The following is a 22354-nucleotide window of genomic DNA, read 5'->3' on the forward strand; positions in this document are numbered from 1 at the left end:
ATACGTATAACTGTTCTTTGAATGTGAGGACTCGGTATGTAACATGATGTTCATAGTTCATAATTCAAAATTTTGAACTAAGTTCACCGTTTCAAAAGCTAGTTAGTTATAGTTAAAATACTGGTATTTCATATCCTCATTGTTGCCACCCATTCAGCCCACACTAGTAGCCAACAGCAGCTTTTACCCTATAATCTCAGAAACAAGAAAGAACTTGTTGCTTAAATAGTCATTTTTAAAACGAGGAATTAAAACAAAAACAGGACGTTTGTCCTTAATGCGTACACATAAACACGCAACACAGTATGAGAGAACGATTGTGAAAGGACATTGATAACTTTGCATTCCTTGCAGCTCTGGCTGACTATATTGACAATATATTTTATCATCTATTCTTATATTACGAAACAAAATGAATTCCATATTTTGACAGTGTGATCACAGTGTTTTATCTATAGTTTTCTGATATAAATAATAATTTTCCTTGTAATCAATTTTTCAATGTTGTACATGTACTGCATTACAAAATAACCATCCATCGATCCATCCATTTTCTTTACCGCTTATCGGCCAAAGAACACATTTACTACAAGGTACCGAATTGTTGAAACAAATTTGTGACGGGATTCACCAGTCTTTAAGCCTTTTTTTAAAATTATTATTATTTTTGTCAAACTAGGTGATCATCTCACTAAACAAATGTTACCAAGAGTCTTGACTGTCTGCAAGTGCCAGTGTCTCTTTGTTTGAGTTTTCAACACAGATAAATGTGCAAATAGTGTAGACGAGTACATTGCTTTAGTGTTCCCCACAGACTGAGAAACATCAGCCTTCTTGATTTGTTTTGGGAGCTGGCGACTGTTTACAAGCAATCTACCAAAATCTACAGGATGTGTCTCTGAGTTGGTCCATATTGTGTCAATTACTCATTAGCTTTGACTTTCTGTCACAGGCTATTAGCTCAGTGTGAGTTGGAAATTAAAGCAAAAACTTCTAAAATCATACAGTGTATGCCACTTTTTTTCTCCGTGTACTCAGATTTCCTCCCACTTTCGAAAAATGTGCATGGTAGGGTAAGTGAAGACTCTAAATTGTCCTTAGGTGTGAATGTGAGAGTGAATGGTTGTTTACATATGCCCTGTGATTGGCTGGCGACCACTTCAGGGTGTATACCTGCTTCTCGCCACTCCGATAAGCTCCAGCAAACGCGCAACCCCAGTGAGCATAAGCAGTACAGAGAATGGATGGATGGACGCCAGTTTAAGGGCAGTTTTGCCAGATTAATTCTTCATTTTCCCGTTGAAATAAAAAATTGGAGTGGGACATATATATATATATATATATATATAGAGAGAGAGAGAGAGAGAGAGAGAGAGAGAGAGAGAGAGAGAGAGAGAGAGAGAGAGAGAGAGAGAGCGAGCGAGCGTGCTGAAGAAAGCCTGACTTGTCAGAATTTCTTGACCTCGCATACCAGCTCAGGCTCTTTCCCTGCCAGAGAGGTGACATTCCATGTCCCAAGTAGCTAGCTTCTCTTGCCAGGGATCAGACTGCTGTGGTCCCTGCCTTCAGCTACCACCAGGCCCCCTTTGCACCCTCCCACTGGTGTTGAGCCCATGGGAAGGGCCACATTGCCTCTTCGGGCCTTGCCCGACCTGGCCCTATGGGTGCAGGCCCAGCTGCTTGCCATCGAGTTACACAACCAGGCGTGGCATCAGAGGCGGGCCCTGGTGACCCGTTTCCGGGCGAAGGAAAACTGTCATATTATTGGCAACAGTGGATCATAGGGGTCTTTTGAGCCGTACGTTGTCTGCTCCCCCACCGAGGACCTGTTTTCCATGGGTGACCCTACCAGGGGCATAAAGCCCCAGACAATGTAAGATCATTGGGACACACAAACCCCTCCACCCCGATAAGGTGACGGCTAAGGTAGGGGTCATTTGGAATTGTACAACAGATCTATAATTGGATACATCACTGGCAGATTATTAAATTATGAATATGAAAAAAAATATTTTCAATTACATTATTTAATTTGTTTGATATTTTTATGTTTGTGTTTCAACAAGTTTTCACTTTTCCATCCCTTCCCCTCCAGACCTATTGTAACAAAGAGGTCTATTCATTTATTTTTGCTGGAGACATTTGGATTTTATATCAAAAGAGCAATGTAGACATGATATTGTGGCGATGTTGCAGTTGACAAGACAGGAGTCGAAGATGAGTTGACTCGACTGTTTACTCTCCACTTCACAAAAATAACAATTGATAATGGCTTGATGATGTACTATATGTTTTTGCTACGTAACCCACAACCAGACTAACGCCTCCAAACCCGGACCTGGAGGTATGAAATTACTCCGTCTAAACATATGGTCACACTAGACAAAAGCAATTCTGAGGCCTTATCCTTGGTTGTTAAATCAATACCTCTCTCAAAACCTCATCTTTTCTGACTTTTTTAGGCAGATTTGGATTAATCTCTTGCATTGGCTATTTTAACATAGCTACTATTTCACTGTGTGTTATGAATCTCTGAATTATGATGCTTATTTTGTTCGACATGCACCGACCGCCTTGCTATTCAAAAAGGCAACAGAAAAGAGAGATGTGAACAGAAGAAGGTTAATGATTATACGCACACGTCAACCATCACCAAGGGGTTGAATAGCTTTATAATATCAATGCACAGCACTCTCTCTCACTGTCTCGCTCACACTTACATTAGTTACATTGTGACCTTGGGTTGTATTATTATTCATGTGATGTCGCTGTCCACTCCCCACCACAGCCATCTGTCCTCACTGTAATAAGTATCACTGGTTTAAATCAGCCAAGTAGAGGGATGGCACAGCAATCTTGACAAATAAAATAATTGTCCCACAAGCCAGCCAATCAGGAGCATTGACTTTAAAAAATACATCAATAGAGCAGATACTATTATGTGTTAATATCAGGAAAAGCAGATCTTAATTTTTTCTTTGCTTTCATCTTTATCGCGCAAGAAACCAAGTGTTCAAAGATGACATCACACACCTCACAATGACAAAGTAAAACAACATTGATTTTTGCCAAATGACAAATTTGGAATGAAAATATGTTATGCTTATGTGTAATTATAATTGTAAGTATGAAGCTAAATCAACATTAAAAAGGGATACATATAATTCTAATGTTGCATTTGGCACAGGTTGATCTTTTTTAACTCAACATCAATTACCAAAAGAAAGCATTTGATAAAATAAACCATGAAATATTAATCACCAAATTCGAACAATACGGAATTCGAGGACTAGAGTGGGTGAAAAATTGATTGGACACTGCATGTGGGTGTCACAAGGGTCGGTGCTGTGTCTGAAATTATTTATCACGTACTTCAATGACATATGCAAGACATCACAATTACTCATTCATGTTATCTGCAGGCGACACAAACATATTTAGTGCAGGTGAAAATGTATAGATAGATCGCATTACTTCAGAATTGCCCAACATCAAATACTGGTTTGACAGAAATTAACTGTCATTAAATTTGACCAAGACAAAAATTATGGTGTTTGGTAGCAAAAAAAATAAAAATAAATAAATAATCATCAAACATGAGTAATGATAGAATGGTTGTTTTGGAAAGGGTGCATGAAATCACATTCCTTGGAGTGATACATAAAACACAAATGCACTAAAATATCTAGAAACATCTTTTTAATGACCAAAAGTGAAACATTTTTTTAGATAAGTCACTCCACACTCCTAACCTTATCTAATTTACTGCACAGAGGTTTAGGGCAATACATACAAGAGTTTGCTATATCCACTTTTCATACTGCAAAACGCGCCATTAGAATAGTCCATAAGGTAGGTTATCTTGAACACACTAATCAACTTTTGGTAAATTATAAAATCATTTTTAAAAATGATGTTGTAGAATTTAAAATAGCACAACCTATTTACAAAGCAAGGAATAATTTATTACCAAGCAATTTACAGATGTTTTAAGAGGGAGGGAGTATAGATTAAGAGATATGGCAAATTGTAGGATACCAAAATTCAGAACCACAATAGAGAAATTCTGCATAGCAAATAATGGAATGAGACTATGGAGCAGGCTGAGGGTGGAGCTAAAACAATGTCCAAGCATCAACCAGTTCAAAAACACACACAAAAGACCTTTCCCAAATATGAGGAGCCAGTCGTATGACTATAACTATAAAGCCGATTAGATGTATTTATATAGCACTTTTCATACATTAAAATGCAACACAAAGTGCTTTCCAGAGATAACAACAACCCAGATAATTAAAATTGCAAGAAATTTACAAGAACCCACTCATCCCATCCCCGCACACACACACACACATACACAAGCACACACACAGCACACGTTGATTAATAGTGTAGAGATAGCAAGGCACTGGGTAGTCATCATCATCCATCCATCCATCCATTTTCTGAGCCGCTTCTCCTCACGAGGGTCACGGACGTGCTGGAGCCTATCATCGGGCAGGAAGCGGGGTACACCCTGAACCGGTTGCCAGCCAATCGCAGGGCACATACAAACAAACAACCATTCACACTCACAGTCACACCTACGGGCAATTTAGAGTCTTCAATTAATGCATGTTTTTGGGATGTGGGAGGAAACCGGAGTGCCCGGAGAAAACCCACGCAGGCACGGGGAGAACATGCAAACTCCACACAGGCGGGGCCGGGGATTGAACCCGGGTCCTCAGAACTGTGAGGCTGACGCTCTAACCAGTTGTCCACCGTGCCGCCGGTAGTCATCATTATTATTATTATTATTAAGCAAAACAAAAGCAACCATAGCTTTTGTTTTGTTTGTTTGTCCTTATCATTAAAATCCAAGATACTGCTGTTACTGATATAATAATTTGTATTATTGTATTAGTGTATATAGGAATAAGGATGTGCATATATTAATATTTCTACCTCACGATATTGATATTGAATATGATTACAAGGAAGGAGAGATAGGGGTAGGAGAAAATACTGTAAGATTTACTTCTTCCGACTCATTTATGGATAGCCATCCATCCATCCATTTTCTGAGCCGCTTATCCTCACAAGGGTCAGGGTCGTGCTGGAGCCTATCCCAGCTATCATCAGGCAGGAGACGGGTACACCCTGAACTGGTTGCCAGCCAATCGCAGGGCACACATAAACAAACAACCATTCGCACACACATTCACGCAAACAATTTAGTGTCTTCAATTAACCTACCGGCGATGACTGGTTAGAGCGTCAGCCTCACAGTTCTGAGGAATGTGGAAGGAAACCAGAGTGCCCAGAGGAAAAAACCCATGCAGGCACGGGGAGAACATGCAAACTCCACACAGGCGGGGCCGGGGATTGAAACCCAGTCCTCAGAACTGTGAGGCAGACGCTCTAACCAGTCTTCCACCGTGCCGCCCATTTATGGATATGATTTAACTTTATTTTTTTGTTAAAATCTTGTGGTGTTTTTCTGTTACTTTTTTGCTTTTTCATGTTTGAAATAAAGAAATAAAATTTTAAAATTCAAATTCAAATGAATAAACAGTTAAGAAGTAGGGGGCGGGGCGGGTAATGCCATTGGACTTCTTGGTATCCTTTCACTTTAAATAACAGTTATAAATAAATAACAATTATATACTTAACTGTTTTAATCCATATTGCTGGTTAGAAAACATCCAAACCAAGCTACTTTCCAATACATACGTTGCTGTTGTTGTGAGCATAATTGCAATTTGTTTTACATTATGGATCTTATAATACCAGGGGTCCATGTGGCGACCTAACACATTTTTTTTCCAAATAAGTCGAACACCCCAACAAAGTAAAAACAGTAAGTATTAAGTGAAAACTACTTCATTGTCAATTTTAACCTCAAAACTTGGTATGTTGGTACTGTCGTAAACCAGGAACACCCAGTAATCCTGGTGTCTAAAATTTGAAATGTGAGACTGCATTTCTTTTATTCTGTGTCACAGGGTTTTGATTGTTTGCATGATTAAACTTGCCTTAGTGGACAATCAAATTAGAATCAGAATCAGCTTTAATGGCCAAGTATGCTACAAGACCCAAAGAATTTGTCTCCGGTGGTTGGAGCCACTCGAGTAAAACAACAAACACCCTCTATGACGAAATGTACATTTAGCACATAAAAAAGACGAGTATGAAGAGTCATTGAGCAATGAATGCATACCACTAGTCTGTTGATACTGATAAAATGGCAATTGTGCAAATGATGCAGTCCTCAAGCAATTTTGAGCAGTTTAAAGTAACCAATAGTGCAATGATTGGGTACAGTGATGATTGTGCAAATGTTGCAGGGAATTCTCAAACCCATGAGTGGCCAGTAGTAATCAGCAACAGAATGCAAATAGTGTAGCGTGATTGAACAGTGAGTGTACGAATAACGAAGAAGTGTCCTGACAGAGATATGCAAAGTTGGCACCATGTTGCAATGAAATTGTAAGTTAACTCTTCAAGAAGTTAATGGCAAGAGGGTGCAGCGTGGTAAAACAATTAGTATACCAATCATGTAGAAGTGTCCCGACAGAGTAAGTTAACTGTTATGGATGGATGTTTAAGAAGTTTATGGCAAGAGGGAAGAAGCTGTTGGAATGTCTGCTAGTTTTAATTTGCATTGTTCGATCGCGCCAACTTGAGGGAAGGAGCTGGAATAGGTGGTGACCAGGATGTGGAGGGTCCAAGAGGATTTTGCAGGACTTTGTTTTCTTCCTAGCAGCGTGCAAGTCCTCAAGAGTGGGTAGGTGGGTACTGATAATTTTTTCCGCAGCCTTGACTGTCTGTTGCAGTCTGATTTTGTCCTTGTTTGTGGCAGCACCAAACCAGACTGTGAACACAGAACTGATTGAATGACTGGTGTGTAGAACTTCCTCAGAAACCGCAGTAAGTAATCCTGTGCTGGGTTTTTTTGAGGATGGAGTTGATGTCCACTTCAGCTCCTGAGAAACTGTAATTCCCAGGAACCTGAAGGTCTCAACAGTTAACACAGGGCAGCTGGACAGCATGAGAGGCAGCTGTGGTGAGGAGGAGGAGGAGAGTTTCCTAAAGTCCACAATCATCTCTACCGTCTTGAGCGTATTCAGCTCTAGGTTGTGTTGGCCGCACGACCACTCCAGCCACTCCACCTCCTGTTGATACGCAGACTCACCTCCGTCTTTGCTGATGACTGTGGTATGATCTGCAAACTTCAGGAGTTTGACATTGACGAGTGTGTTGAGGTGCAGTCAATTGTGTAGAGAGAGAAGAGAACCGGAGAGAGGACACATCCTTGGAGGGCCCCGGTAATGATGGTGAGTGTGGATGAGGTGGTGTCCCCTAGCCTCACGTACTGTATCCTACCCGTAAGGAAGCTGTAAATCCACTGGGAGATGACAGGTGAAACGTTGAGCTGGAGAAGCTTTGAGGAGAGGAGTTTGGGCATGTGGTGTTGAACGCAGAGATGAAGTCCAAGAACAAGGTCCTCGCATAGGTCCCTGTGCTGTCAAGGTTTTCCAGGATGAAGTGCAGTCCCATGTTGATTGCATCATCCACAGACCTGTTTGCTAAAGAGGTAACTGCAGGGCGTCCAGCAGGGGTCCTGTGACGCTCTTGAAGTGGTCCAGCATGTGGAGTGTGTAAACACCGGCAAATATAAATGAAGCAAACTCATGCAGTGAGTAGAATAACTTGCAGTTGAAAAAGAGTGACTCCAAGTCCGGGCTGCAGTGTGTGCTGAGCTCCGTGACTTCAGTACACCATTTTTCGTTGATGTAGCAGCATAATCCGCCAAATCATGGTCAATACTAGAGCGCACATTACCGATAGGGTTGGGCATTGTTTGAATTTCAGCAATTCTGGTCCTGATTCCGGTTCCTCATTTCGACTCTGGTTCCAGATGATTCTCGATTCCGATTATCTTAAGGGGTTGGTTCCAAAAAGTTTGAATGTTTTAAATAAGGGGTGTCCAAATTATGAACATCCATTTTCTTAGCAGCCCGCAGCATCAACTTAAATGAACATTTGACGGAGGGTTCTTTATAACCAGTATCAATATCAAACCTATGAGCTAGTTATATTATATTTAAAAGTTAAATATAGCATTGTTAAAATACTTGTTTGTAACGGTTTTGTCACATCAAATGGTTTATATGTGCAAGTTTTAACTTGAATTCCTGTTTTAAGCATGTAGCCTTTTATTTTGAAGGGTATGCACCGGAACTCAGCATTTTGGGACAAAAGGTAACTTCACACAACACAGATGAAAACGTAAGTAAAACGAGATGGCGTGAAAAAGACTAATGAATGGAACCAAATGCTCTGTAAAACGTTGATTCTTTTACTTACCCACCAATGAGGAACAAGGTTAGTGTTTGTGATAGTGTGAGACAATGTTGATAGGAATTTTGTCCCAATTCATTGTGACGTAAAGTTGGTAGTTTGACCTTTGGTGAAGTTTTACCTCAATGTTAAGCTTGTAATGCGGCTGTTTCTGCTTTCTTTCCAGTATGGTAAAATAATTTCTATTTTATTTTTCTGTCTGTCATCAGATCTTATGTTGGTTTGAAGACTAAAATAAATGCTAAAAACCATCAGTGCAAGAGTGAAACCCACCGTTTAACTTGTTAGTTGCCTTAATGTTGGCATAGATGTATTCTATTTTTTCACACTCACCCAATTGACTTCACTGAAGTTCCGCGCAGTGTAGGCTGAGGCTCGGAGCAAGAGGGAGCACATCATACAACACATCGCGAAAGCATCCTTTGCACAATATAATCTTGCTTCTATATCTCCAATGCTTCTATATCAACGAAAAATGGTGTACGGACGTCACGGAGCTCAGCACACACTGCCACCCGCATTTGGAGTCGCTGTTTTTGAACTGTAAGCCATTCTACTCGCCGCGTGAGTTCGCATCATTCATCCTGGCTGGCGTGTACATCCCGCCTCAAGCTAACATGAACACCGCACTGCTAACGCTCGCCGAACAAGTCAACGAAGTTGAAAAAAAACACCCGGACTTACCCCTCATTATTCTCGGGGACTTTAACAAAGCTAAACTCAACCACGAACTCCCTAAATACAAGCAGCACATCGACTGTCCTACTAGGCAAAATAACATTTTTGAACCACTGCTATACTACGCTATAAAAAAGCATACCGTGCTATACCTCGTGCAGCCCTGGGCTTGTCTGATCACTTCTTAATTCACTTAATACCGACGTACAGGCAAGAACTTAAATGCGCGAAGCCTACAGTGAAAACAGTGAAAAAGTGGAGCAATAAAGCAAAGATGGAACTTCAAAGCTGTTTATATTGCACAGACTGGAGTGTCTTTGAAAATTCAGCTGGCAGCCTGGATGAATATACGGACACTGTCACATCCTATATCAGTTTCTGTGAAGAAACAAAGTCATTTCGAACATTCAACAACAACAAGACGTGGTTCACTGCCAAACTTAAGCAGCTTCGCCAAGCCAAGGAGGACGCATATCAGAGCGGGGACAGGGCCCTGTATAATCGCGCTAGAAACCTGCTGACTAAAGAAATTAACATTGCAAAGAGGAACTGTGCAGCAAAGTTGGAAAAACAGTTTAGCGCTAACGACTCTAAATCAGTCTGGCATGCATTCCAATCGCTGACAAATTACAAGCGATGATCCCCGCAAGCTGAGAACAATAGCACACTAGCCAACGACTTGAATGCCTTCTACTGCAGATTTGAAAAGGTCACTTTCACACCCCACACCCAGCCAGCCGCACCACCGACCACTACCACACCTCTGACTTCTGCGTTAAGGATGTGAGACGCATCTTCAAATAACAAAAGATTAACAAAGTGGCAGGCCCAGACCATGTGTCCCCATCCTGCCTCAAAGTCTGCGCGGACCGGCTCGCTCCGGTCTTCACACAGATATTCAATAGATCTCTGGAACTGTGCGAAGTATCATCCTGTTTCAAACGCTCCACGATCATTCCAGTCCCCAAGAAACCTACAATCTCGGGTCTAAATAACTACAGGCCGGTCGCCTTGACATCTGTGGTCATGAAGTCCTTTGAACGTCTCGTGCTGGACCACCTCAAGAGCGTCACAGGTCCCCTGCTGGACCCCCTGCAGTTTGCCTACCGAGCGAACAGGTCTGCGGATGATGCAGTCAACATGGGACTGCACTTCATCCTAGAACACCTCAACGGTGCAGTGACCTACGCGAGGATCCTGTTCGTGGCCACTGTAATCGGCCTCATCAAGGACGATGACGAGTCTGCATATCGAGAGGAAGTGGAGTGGCTGGAGCTGTGGTGCGGCCGACACAACCTGGAGCTGAACACTGAGCTGATCATGGACTTCAGAAGGCATCCTTCGCCACAGCTGTCCCTCAAGCAACAGGTCTATGCTCAAGACGGTAGAGATGATTGTGGACTTCAGGAAACTCTCCTCCTCCTTCTCACCACAGCTGCCTCTCATGCTGTCCAGCTGCCCTGTGTTAACTGTTGAGACCTTCAAGTTCCTGGGTATTACAATCTCTCAGGACCTGAAGTGGGCGACCAACATCAACTCCGTCCTCAAAAAGGCCCAGCAGAGGATGTACATCCTGCGGCTTATGAGGAAGCACCCCCTGCCACAGGAGCTGCTGAGGCAGTTCTACACAGCGGTCATTGAATCAGTCCTGTGTTCTTCCATTACAGTCTGGTTTGGTGATGCTACAAAAAAGGACAAACTCTGACTGCAACGGACAATCAAAACTGCAAAAGGGTTGTCGGTACCCCCCTACTCACCCTTGAGGGCTTGCATGCTGCCAGAGCTAAGACAAGAGCGTGTAAAATCCTCTCGGACCCTCCACATCCCGGTCACCATCTCTTCCAGCTCCTTCCCTCAGGTAGGCGCTACCGATCAATGCAAACTACAACTAGCAGACATTCCAACAGCTTCTTCCCTCTTGCAATCAACTTCTTAAACACCTAACCTACAATTCCATTACAACATGCTGGCAATTTTTTGACTTGGGTTTGTTGTCACATTTCTGTGGGGCCAATTATATATTACTCGTGCACTCACTGTAGTAGTCTCACCATGCTGCACTATTTGCATATCTGTTGTTGACCAATACTGGCCACTCATGCCAGAGTAGCATCTGCTCCATTTGCACACTGATTGAGGACTATCTGCACCATTTGCACAATCAACATTGTCCCAGATTATCGCACTACTCGCTTGAAGTCTCGGCGCCCTTTGCACAATGGTCATTGGACCGGACTATTGCAATATCAGTCTTTCAAACTGCTCTAAGTGCTAGAGGACTCTGCATCTTTTTGCACAATTGTCAAATAAATAAATAAATAAATAAATGTACCGGCATTACCGGATAACTAGCAACCCTTTATTGCTCAGTGACTGTTTTTTGTCAATGTCTTTATGTCTCAAAAGTCTGTTGTCGTACTACAGCGGCTCCAACCACCGGAGACAAATTCCTTGTGTGTTTTTTGGACATACTTGGCAAATAAAGATGATTCTGATTCTGATTTATTTTAACAAAGTTAAGAATCACTTTTGTTCGCCGCCACCGTTTGGCACAAGCACGTCTTTGTGTGCGTTCTTCTTCACCACTTTCTTCTTCGGGGTCGGCGGACTGGAGGGATCGAAACTTGGAACCGAATTTTTAAAATTTTAACCATTGTGGGAGAATCGAAATGTTAATCCCAGTTCCAATGGGTTCTCGATTCTCGATCCCCAACACTAGATACCTAGGTAGATACCACCCATGTAGGCGCCATCTTGGTTAATTATAAATAATTTTCATTATTTAATAATTTTATTTAAAATGTTTTAATAATATTAGTTAATAATAAATGATAAATAATTCACATTTACTTTTTGATTGCATGTTTACAAATAATTGTGCCTGCCCACCAATCAACTATCAAGTGTGAAATTATACAACTAAGTAAATTTTTTTGTCATGCCTATATCCAAAAATGTGTCGTTCAAATGTTCCACTCACCCTTTGTCTCAGTTGTGACAAGACAAGTGGGCTAATTTAAGGGCCTGGCAGCAACTCCAGCAACCCGGGAAACCAAAATATTGCTTGTGCTCTCACCAGGACGATGTCTCGGAGAAATCTCCAAACAAAGTGACAACCAATTCACCCATAAGTCACTGATATCGGCCTACAGTACAGCTGTAATTCATCCATCCATTCATGCATCCATCCATTTTCTGAGCCGCTTCTTCTCACTAGGGTCGCGGGCGTGCTGGAGCCTATCCCAGCTATCATCGGGCAGGAGGCGGGGTACACCCTGAACTGGTTGCCAGCCAATTGCAGGGCACATATAAACAAACAACCATTCGCACTCACATTCACACCCATAAGCAATTTTAGAGTTGTCAATTAACCTACCATGCATGTTTTTGGGATGTGAGTAAACCCACGCAGGCACGGGGAGAACATGCAAACTCCACACAGGCGGGGCCAGGGATTGTACCCCGGTCCTCAGAACTGTGAGGCAGACGCTCTAACCAGTCGTCCATCCAGCTGTAATTCTTTAAATAAATAAACAACTTATGTTTTTGTACGTGTGTGTGTGTGTTTAAAAATACAGTGATGGAAATTTAATATTGACTGATAGTATACAGAGAGCGAGACATCGGTTTCTATGTGTAATTTACTAATCCAGACACATTGACTTAACAGCTCGTAAATCAGATGAACTAATTTCAAAGTACTGTTAACGTATGGTCTGGGCATTTAATCAAATTTTAATCGTAATTTCAATTATGGCTTCACACATTTATAAAAACATTACAATCGAAGAAAAACGAATAATGTGTGGCAGGTGCAGTGCTTGTTGCGTGCAGGTGCATAGCTGCAGGTGCAGCTGGAGCTTGCCTCTCACTTGAGAGTTCGACAGCGAAAATAAATTAATATTTTTTTAAGCAGTCAACTCTTTTGCTGTCAAACTCTCAAATAGGCAACATGTCCTTAAGTTTCACTGGCGTCCATGCTCCGGTGCCTGAGCACGGACACCGATTAAGTCCGCTATAATTTTAACATCCATAAAATCCAAAATACTGGGTCGTTGTTTTGATATTTTCAGAGGTTGAAGTGGGCATCAGTAGAGATGTCCACATACATGTCGGTGACGATTGATCGCAGTTTTGTGACATTAAGCAACATTAAGCTTTTTGTCTCGATTGAGCGTATGGAGAGGAAAAATGGTTAAAATCCCCAATATTGGTGTGGTCGTTCTGATATTTTCAGAGGTTGATGTGGGCATAAGAAGAGATGCCCACATAAATTTGTGACGATTGATAGCAGTTTTGTGACAATAAGCCACAGATGTCAAACTCAAGGCTCGGGGGCCAGATCCAGCCCACCATATCATTTTATGTGACCAGCGAAAGCAAATCATGTGTGTCAACCTCCATCATTCTTGCTAAAATCTGAATCAAAATTTCTAATTGTCATGTGTAATAAATAACGTTTGTATATTTAAACCTCTTTTTGTGAATGAAACCCTTTTTACAATTACTGGAACAACAGTTGAACATATAAGAAGTATTATACCTACTTCTGATTTCAAACTTAGTTATCCATCAAGTTGTTGTGTATATGTAATACGATGATGAGGCAATTCAAATGTATTTATAGTGTTAAAGTCATAACGGCCCAACCGTAACTACTTGTACAATGCGGTTTGACAATAAGCTACCTGTATGTTAAGCTTTTTCAATGTAGTTAGCGTGTACATGAGTCTCCAAATGGTCTCCAAAAAAACCATGACTCCTTGGTGACCCGGCTAGTCTCCAAGAGACTTGGCATCACAAAGCTGTCTCGCCAACCAGTGGAGACTTGAGTCGCCATCAGGTCACCAACTTGTCTCCAGGCCAGTGAGATAGGCCCTTTAAATAATACTGCTCATACATTGACTTTCTCCTCTGGTGACTTGGCTGGCTAGGCTGGGAAAAATTCTGCCATTACCTTTTCTCAGAGACGACAACTGTGCTACGCGGAAACTATAATGTGTTGTCGGCTAAAAATGGGGGAAACGATTTCTCTGAATCAAAAGGGCTCACACACGACCATCTAGACAAATAATGACTCCAGAGTCTGATCAGATTTCGGATTCACTGTACTTGATTTATTAACTACCATAACAATTACAAAAAATGTATGACAATACATTTTAATAGTCAAAACTAAAAGCTCAGCAGAGCTGCAGTGTTGCTGGGATTCACCGATTACCATCAGCAAACAGGGCAGCACATACTTGGAAAGTGTGAACCATTATACATAGGTATAGGAGAAAATGACAGACTTTCAAATTTTTTAAATGTATGCTGCCATCTAGAGGTTATTAAAAAGCTGTACACTTCCATTCCAATAGGGCACCGCCCTCTAGAGGTTATGAAAAAGTTGTACACTTCCATTCTAGTATGCCACCCAGTGGTAATGAAAAAGGTGTCGCCTACACTTTCATTTCAATATGACAGGTACATATTTATATACATATCCATCCATACGTCCATTTTCCAAGCCGCTTATCCTCACAAGGGTCACAGGCGTGCTGGAGCCTATCCCAGCTATCTTCGGGTAGGAGGCGGGGTACACCCTGATCTGGTTTCCAGCCAATCGCAGGGCACACATAAGCAAACAACCATCAGCACTCACATTCACGCCTACGGGCAATTTAGAGTCTTCAATTAACCTACCATGCATGTTTTTTGGCACGGGGAGAACATGCAAACTCCACACAGGCGGGGCAGAGATTGAACCCCGGTCCTCAGAACTGTGAGGCAGACGCTCTAACCAGTTGTCCACCGTGCCGCGCTATATATATATATATATATTTTATATATATATATATATATATATATATTATATCTAGTCGGAACTTCTTGACCTCACACACTAGCTCGGGCTCCCTGCCAGAGAGGTGACATTCCACGTCCCTAGAGCCAGCTTCTGTACCCGGGGATCGGATCGCCAAGGTCCCTGCCTTCAGCCACCGCCCAGCTCGCACTGCACCCGACCCCTATGGCCCCTCCCACAGGTGGTGAGCCCATGGGAAGGGGGACCCACGTTACCCTTTCGGGCTGTGCCCGGCCGGGCACAGCCACCAGGCACTCTCCTTCGAGCCCCAACTCCAGGCTTGGCTCCACAGGGGGGCCCCGGTGACCCGCGTCTGGGCAAGGGAAACCTGAGTCCATAATTTGTCTTCTTCATTAGGGGTCTTTGAGCCGTGCTTTGTCTGGTCCCTCACCTTGGACCTGTTTGCCATGGGTGACCCTGCCAGGGGCATAAAGCCCCAGACAACTTAGCTCCTAGGATCATTGGGACACACAAACCCCTCCACCACGATAAGGTGACGGCTCAAGGAGGGGTGGTTATGTTTTGTTTAATTATAATGCTTTTCTGAAATGCTTGACCGTTTAATTTGAATCCCATTAAAATTAAATTAAATGTGTTTCGCCTGGCCCTTCATATTTTCATTAAAGAATTGTACACATCTTACAAATTCTGCCTGGGTAATCAAACATATGAGCACAACTCATTCTCATTTACAAAATAAAAGTAGGGGCTGTGAATGTCAAAATAAGAGCAAGTAAATAAAAATAAAGTATTATGTGTTCAAATAAAGTGCTTAACTTCAGAATAATTATTTGAAAAAACAAACTAAATACAGATAATACTTAATGTTTTGATAATATCACACATTGTGAAAATGCATTATACATAGGTTGAAGGGTTTTCCAGAATTTTGAGGTCAACTTTGGGGTTGCGCATTGTACATGGGTACGCATTATACACGAGAAATTACGTTATGTATGTTATAGCAATGTGTCCATTGCATGCACTGGATGTACATATCCGCACAGTCGGGGTGATGTAGCGCCGCCTCAAAGAGGGAAAATACAATCAATGCTTTTACTGTCTGTCAGGCTTTAACCTAGCTTTTTTCTTCCAAAGTAAAATTCTGATTCAGGGCTAAAAACAGCTAATCATCATCATGGTAATACATAGCCCTTCTCTCAGTCGACGGGGTGAGTTGAGCAGTGACTCATGTCAATGAGACATAATAATAGCTTGACTGCAATAGAACAGCTTATTTCAAGAGGGCTGTAAAAAGAAGATAAGTAAGTAGTAATTATTGATTCTTAGAGTATTTTCAGAAAAGCTTGCCATTTTACATTGTCCATCCTCCAAGCTTTTTGACAGGGAAGCGTTATAGTGGGCATGTGGGTAGCTTGTCTGCCTCAGAGTCAAAAGCATCTGATCCGGGTTCAAATGTCAGCCCAAGCCTTAATGTGTGGATTTTGCATGTTTCCATGTGTTTCTGTCAGTTTTCTCTGGGTACTCCAACTTTCCTCCCACTTTCCCAGAACATGCATGTTAGGTTAATGGGCTTGAAATACGACAAAACTTTTTCCAGTTTGCGTTATTCTACATACCGTGTTTACAGGACTATCACTGACATACATCATCTTTGTAAAGTCCTCCTCCAAAACATCGAGCACCAAGTTAGAGAAAAGCTTTAATGTATTCCTCTTCTTACATCCGCTGATATGAAGACTGAAGTCAATATTATTCCTCATGCCTGAATCAGACTACAAGACAAATTTGGGCTTGCACTATGTCAGACTACTGCCATAAAATCTTGCCATATCTCGGTCAGACAGCGGCAATACTACACGACATTTATTCTGATGAGGTCTAATTGCACAACACGCATTCCAATCTTTTACAATCACTGGGCTTTATCTTGTCAAATCAAACACTGTCAGGGAGGCATGACCAGAAAACGTGTCACCTTTCACCACAACTGGATACAACCGTTACTACAGCGACAACAAGTTGTTGTCAAACAATGGATCATGGGTGCTCAAGAGATGATGTTTTGGGCTAGCCATTCAAGGATTGCTTGAGGTATGTTCACATACTTTTAATATGATAGGGATCACAAGCAGGCAACAAAATGCTATGTAGCCTAGCAAGCTCGTGCTAGCACTAAAGTTTGGACGTAAACATGCCATTGTTCTGTCGAATCATACTTTAAAGCTTTGGTAAACATTGACTCGTGCATCGGTGGCTGACTGGTTAGAGCGTCTGCCTCACAGTTCTGAGGACTGTGGAGTTTGCATGTTCTCCCCGTGCCTGCGTGGGTTTTCTCCAGACACTCCGGTTTCCTCCCACATCCCAAAAACATGCACGGTAGGTTAATTGACAACTCAAAATTGCCCGTAGGTGTGAATGTGGGTGCGAATGGTTGTTTGTTTGTATGTGCCCTGCGATTGGCTGGCAACCAGTTCAGGATGTACCCCGCCTCCTGCCCGATGATAGCTGGGATAGGCTCCTAGCACGCCTCGCGGGCGTGCTAGGGTCGCCCCTAGTGAGGAGAAGCGTCTCAGAAAATGGATGGATGGATGGATGATTCGTGCATGTGAATAAATGTTGACACAGGCACCCAAGTATGTTGACAATGGCAAGCATGGAAGGCGATGCGCCAGGCTCAATACACAACCCTACTGGTCGATGTCAAGGTGTGCTGTCGGAGCATTGTCGTTGATATGTCACACTACACAGAAGATATCCGAAAAATTAAACATGCTACACTTTTCATTTTGGGGTCATTGGGCTCTCGTATGGCCAAATTGTTTATGTTCATGGATTATGTCACACTAAATTTTGTTGTTCCCGACAATCTGGGAAATCGCCTGCAATAATTTATCGGTACAATATTCGGGCGAAAAACTTGTAGTCTGATTGCGGCATAACGCTGTGGTTATGTTAGATATAGGTTATCAATATGCAAATAAACACCACCGGTTAGTGGTAGAATATGCGAGTACCAATGTGTTAATTTTAATAGCCTATGAAAATTGGAGTTATTTAAACTGAAAATATCTTACATTTTGTTCTATGTGTATTTACAGGGTAAGTGGCTGGACTTTCTGCTTCAGATCCATGAAGAAGCACATAAAACCTCACAGTCTAAACATAGCTTAACATTACCATTGCTTAATATTGCTTAACATTATGGGCAGCTTTTTCCCATTTTACCTTTGTATAGAATATAATATCGTTATCGTATCCGACAAATCTTTGTAATCCCAAATTTTAGTTAGTTCTTTGTTGTAGTATTTCTTTTTTTCTCCTCATAATTTAATATTTTCATGAAGATGCCAGGACAGAGCAATCCATGTAATCATGAGTTTGTTCAAAATCATAATGGAATGACAACAACTATATATCGATATTTTATAAGACTCATACTTGCCTCTTTACTCAAAACTATGAATACACGGCTGTCATATTGAGCAGAGCTGGAAAAGGTTGAGCTGATCGGCAACAAAAATGACGTCATAGCAAAGAGCCCATTGTAGACTCTAAATTGCCCATAGGTGTCAGTGAACCAGTCTAAATGATTGTCTGTATCTGTGCCCTGTGAGTTAGGATAGGTTCACCAGTGACCCTGGACAATATGACCAATATAACATGGATGCATTGCATAATGTGTGGGTGAGAGTGGTTGAATCAACTCTGCTGGGATGTTTAAGGCTATAAAGGCTGTGCAATGGCTATTGTAACAATAATTGCCTGTGGGACGTTCAAAACAGGTTTGATGAGCATTCCTCAACTTTCTCAGTCTTTTTTGCCACCTGTCCCAGCTTTTTTGGAACGTGTTGCAGCGATAAAATTGTAAGTTAATGATTATTTGCTGAAAACAATAAATCAGAATCAGAATCATCTTTATTTGCCAAGTATGTCCAAAAAACACACAAGGAATTCGTCTCCGGTAGTTGGAGCCGCTCTCGTACGACAACAGACAGTCAATTTACAGAACACTTTGGAGACAGAAAGACATTGACAAAAAAAAAAAAAAAAACAGTCACTGAGCAGTAAAGGGTTGCTAGTTATCTGGTAATGCCGGTAATTTTTTTTATTTTTATTTTTTTTTGACAATTGTGCAAAAAGATGCAGAGTCCTCTAGCACTTAGTTTATCAGTTTGAACATTAAATATCTTGTCTTTGTAGTGTATTCAATTAAATATAGGTTGAACATGATTTGCAAATCATTGTATTCAGTTTCTATTTATGTTTAACACAACGTCCCAACATCATTGGAATTGTCGTTGTACAACCATCCATCCCAAAGTGGCTTTTATGTGTTGGAAATAAAATGACAACAACAAATTAAATGATTAAAAAAAAAAAGGACCCACGGTTATTCGTCTCTCTACTTGTGCTTCAGAAATCTGTCGTCACACACACAAAATTATGAAAGGAAAAGGTATTTTCATGTCTGATGCACTGGCGAGTCTTTTGTAGGTGTGTGTATATATAAATGTGTGTGTGTGTGTGTGTCTATGTGTGTGTGAGACGCCACTGAAGGGACAAGTGTCCTTAAGGAATCGTGTGTGTGTGTGTGTGTAGGTGTGTGTTTTCTCCAGGCATGATGACGACCTGCCTCTTACACTAAGGAGGAGACACATATATTGCCTTTTATCAGCATACAGTAAATGTCTTCAGGGCCAAGGCTAACTTTTATTTTTGCTAACTCAGCACATTAATGCTACATTTGTCAAGACATGTGAGCTCAATTGGTAGGTGAAAGGATTCCTGTCTATCCGGAAGTGGAATGCAGGTCGAAAGAAAACCATTTTGGACATACACTCAAAGGCCACAACATTACAGACACCTACAAAACCTAATGATATCTAATTTGAGTGCCATATCCAAATTATGTCTTTCCAGAGATAATAAAGCAAATTTTTGTGAAGTGCCAAGTACAGTTCTGGAAACTTTCCGGAAACCTTTCATGACTTTTGGAAGTACTGTACTCAAAAGTTAAACATGGTTGGTTAAAAATGGACATTGTGAACAGTACTTTAATTAGGTTATTTCATTAAATAACAAAAAACCCTGAATGTTCTATATTCTCTATGTTCATAACTTCATATGCAATAATATTACCTCAATTTTGCAGGATTTTACAAAAGGTCTGTACATCTGATGAAAGAATGTGCAGCATATGCAGAAAGTGTGTTCTCATTATCTCTGCAGTACATTTTGTGATGTGTATTTGGCATAACGGATGTGCAGTGGAATGTAGAAATTAAACATTTGCATAAAATTTTATTCTTTTAAGCAAGATCATGTAGCAAGATGTTTTTTCCCCCCACACAAGTTTCCAGTTTTGATTGACTTGTATTAATTTATTGTTCATTACTTTGCTTGTGGTTGTAGTTTGCAGTTATAGCTACTGTATTTGACTGCATGAATGGCTTTACTGCATTTATGTCTCATTATTACTGTATTATGGTTGTTAAAATTAACAGCAACCAGATTTGACTGCAACCTGCAGCTCTGCAGCATCTGGAAATAGCATCATTGTGTTGTTTCTCTCTTGATTGCGTGCATCACTGGTCTTAAATAAATTGGCTGGAACAGTGGTGACAAGACTAGTGATGTGCTAGCTAAGAGATTATTAACTAAGCCTGGTTGTATGTATTCCAGTTTAGCCTTTTGTGATTTGCACGCATATACTCAAACAATTAAATATTCTATTTGAGAATCCATTAAAGCTGATTTATTTCGGTATGGCAGACATTTTCTTTTGGTAATAATACATTACAGTTGCATAGCTCTTTTCTGGGTACTCAAACATGCTTAACAGCCAGCTGACGACAAACGCAAAACAGTCTTTTGAAATGCATGAAATGGAAAATGTTTAAATATTTGAGGATCAAGTCAGCAGAGGTGAGCTGGAGCAGGGGAAAGCATGTTTAGCTTGGAAGTGGGACTTGTAGATGGCGAGTAAGACCTTGAAATTAGGACTGAGGGGGGGAAAAAAGTCGAATAACTCGGCTACTTCAAAAATGCTCGACATAAAATTTCTGGCTCGAAGCTCCACCAGGACCAAAACAAATTCAAAAAGTTCAGCCCAGAACCATATTTGCGCCGAGGCAGAAATTTTATGTCGAGCATTTTTGAAGACATTTATTGCAAACGGACGCAATGTTGGGCCAATGATAAACTTTGGCAAAAAACGACAAAGGAGCATCTGTAAGTGATTTTTAAGACACTGTTAGATGTGTAATGTAAAATTATAAGTATGAGTTAACAGAATGGTGGTTTGTGTTTTTTTGCTGTGTGGGTGACGTCCTCTGTATTGACGGCAATCTGTGGGCACAGGTAAGCATCCATTGGAGATGGCAGGGTAGGAGCAGACTGTTCCAAGCAGTAGTGCTTCGTGGGGCACATCAGAAGGCTGTTCAGCCACAGAGTACGGAGGGAATTCAGATACAGGTGAGCCCTACCGGCGAAGCTAGCTTCTGGCTAAATAGTGGCGAGGCAATAAGCTGCAGACAGCTAAAGGCTGTTTAACTACTGCTTTGGGGTTGTAGTGTGTTAGATCGAGCAAGCCGAGTCTGACAAATTGGTTTAAAGTCATATGAGATCGTGAGTAAATCGCTAAAAATAGGTACAGATATTTATTTATTTATGTTATTTTTTAAATTTTTTTTATTTATTACCACGGGCGGCACGGTGGTCGACTGGTTAGCACATCCACCTCACAGTTCTGAGGACCTGGGTTCAAATCCGGCCTCGCCTGTGTGGAGTTTGCATGTATTCTTTCCGTGCCTGTGTGGGTTTTCTCCGGGTTCACCCACATCCTGAAAACATGCACAGTAGGTTAATTGAAGACTCCAAATTGCCCGTAGGTATGAATGTGAGTGCGAATGGTTGTTTGTTTATATGTGCCCTGCGACTGTTAGGGGTGCACCCCGCCTCCCGCCTCCAGTTAGCTGGAATAGGCTCCAGCATACCCGCGACCCTAGTGAGAATAAGCGGTGTAGAAATTCGATGGATGGATGGATGGATTTATTAGCACATAAACACACTCAAAAGTATTGTAAATTGCTACCATTGAGTACCGTTATCAATTCCCCAGTACCATACCGGTACTATCCCTACTGATATGATTGTGATGTGTCGTTGGATAAACTGTATGCGTGCAGCATTTCTAGCAAGCGACGATATGTAAATATTGACTTTGATCAAGTTAATTTGGTTTATTAAGTAGATAATGAATATTTAGGTTGAAGTATTCAATTCCTATGGATTTAAGGCCTAAACAGGGGGTCAAATTTGTGTTAGATTTATGATGGGTTGCTGGACGCAAAATGTTTGAGAACCCCTGACCGAAAGGGTGGAGGTAGCATTTGGTTGACTGGTCAACAGAAAATCATCACTTCCATCTGACACCTGGAACCAAAATGTGTTAACAGCAGCATGACGCAAAGAAGGAATATTGAGTGCTGGATTTTCTCTGTGGAGCTGTTGAAGCTGACA

At 41.4% G+C, this 22354-nt stretch overlaps 1 protein-coding gene across 7 annotated transcripts in view; it reads left to right on the forward strand.

Annotated features, from left to right (window-relative positions):
* Positions 1-22354, forward strand: part of LOC133410330 (FERM and PDZ domain-containing protein 4-like) — a 99705-nt gene that overhangs the window by 22140 nt on the left and 55211 nt on the right. The window contains exon 1 of one of the 7 annotated variants that reach the window (XM_061691414.1): positions 10792-10879. The exons of the other annotated variants lie outside the window; for them this stretch is intronic. The gene's annotated coding sequence lies outside the window, so the exon portion shown is untranslated. Of the gene's footprint in view, positions 1-10791; positions 10880-22354 lie in introns of those variants that run through there. 7 annotated transcript variants of the gene reach the window in all.

Source organism: Phycodurus eques, chromosome 1 (assembly GCF_024500275.1).
Source record: "Phycodurus eques isolate BA_2022a chromosome 1, UOR_Pequ_1.1, whole genome shotgun sequence".
Classification (NCBI taxonomy): domain Eukaryota; kingdom Metazoa; phylum Chordata; class Actinopteri; order Syngnathiformes; family Syngnathidae; genus Phycodurus; species Phycodurus eques.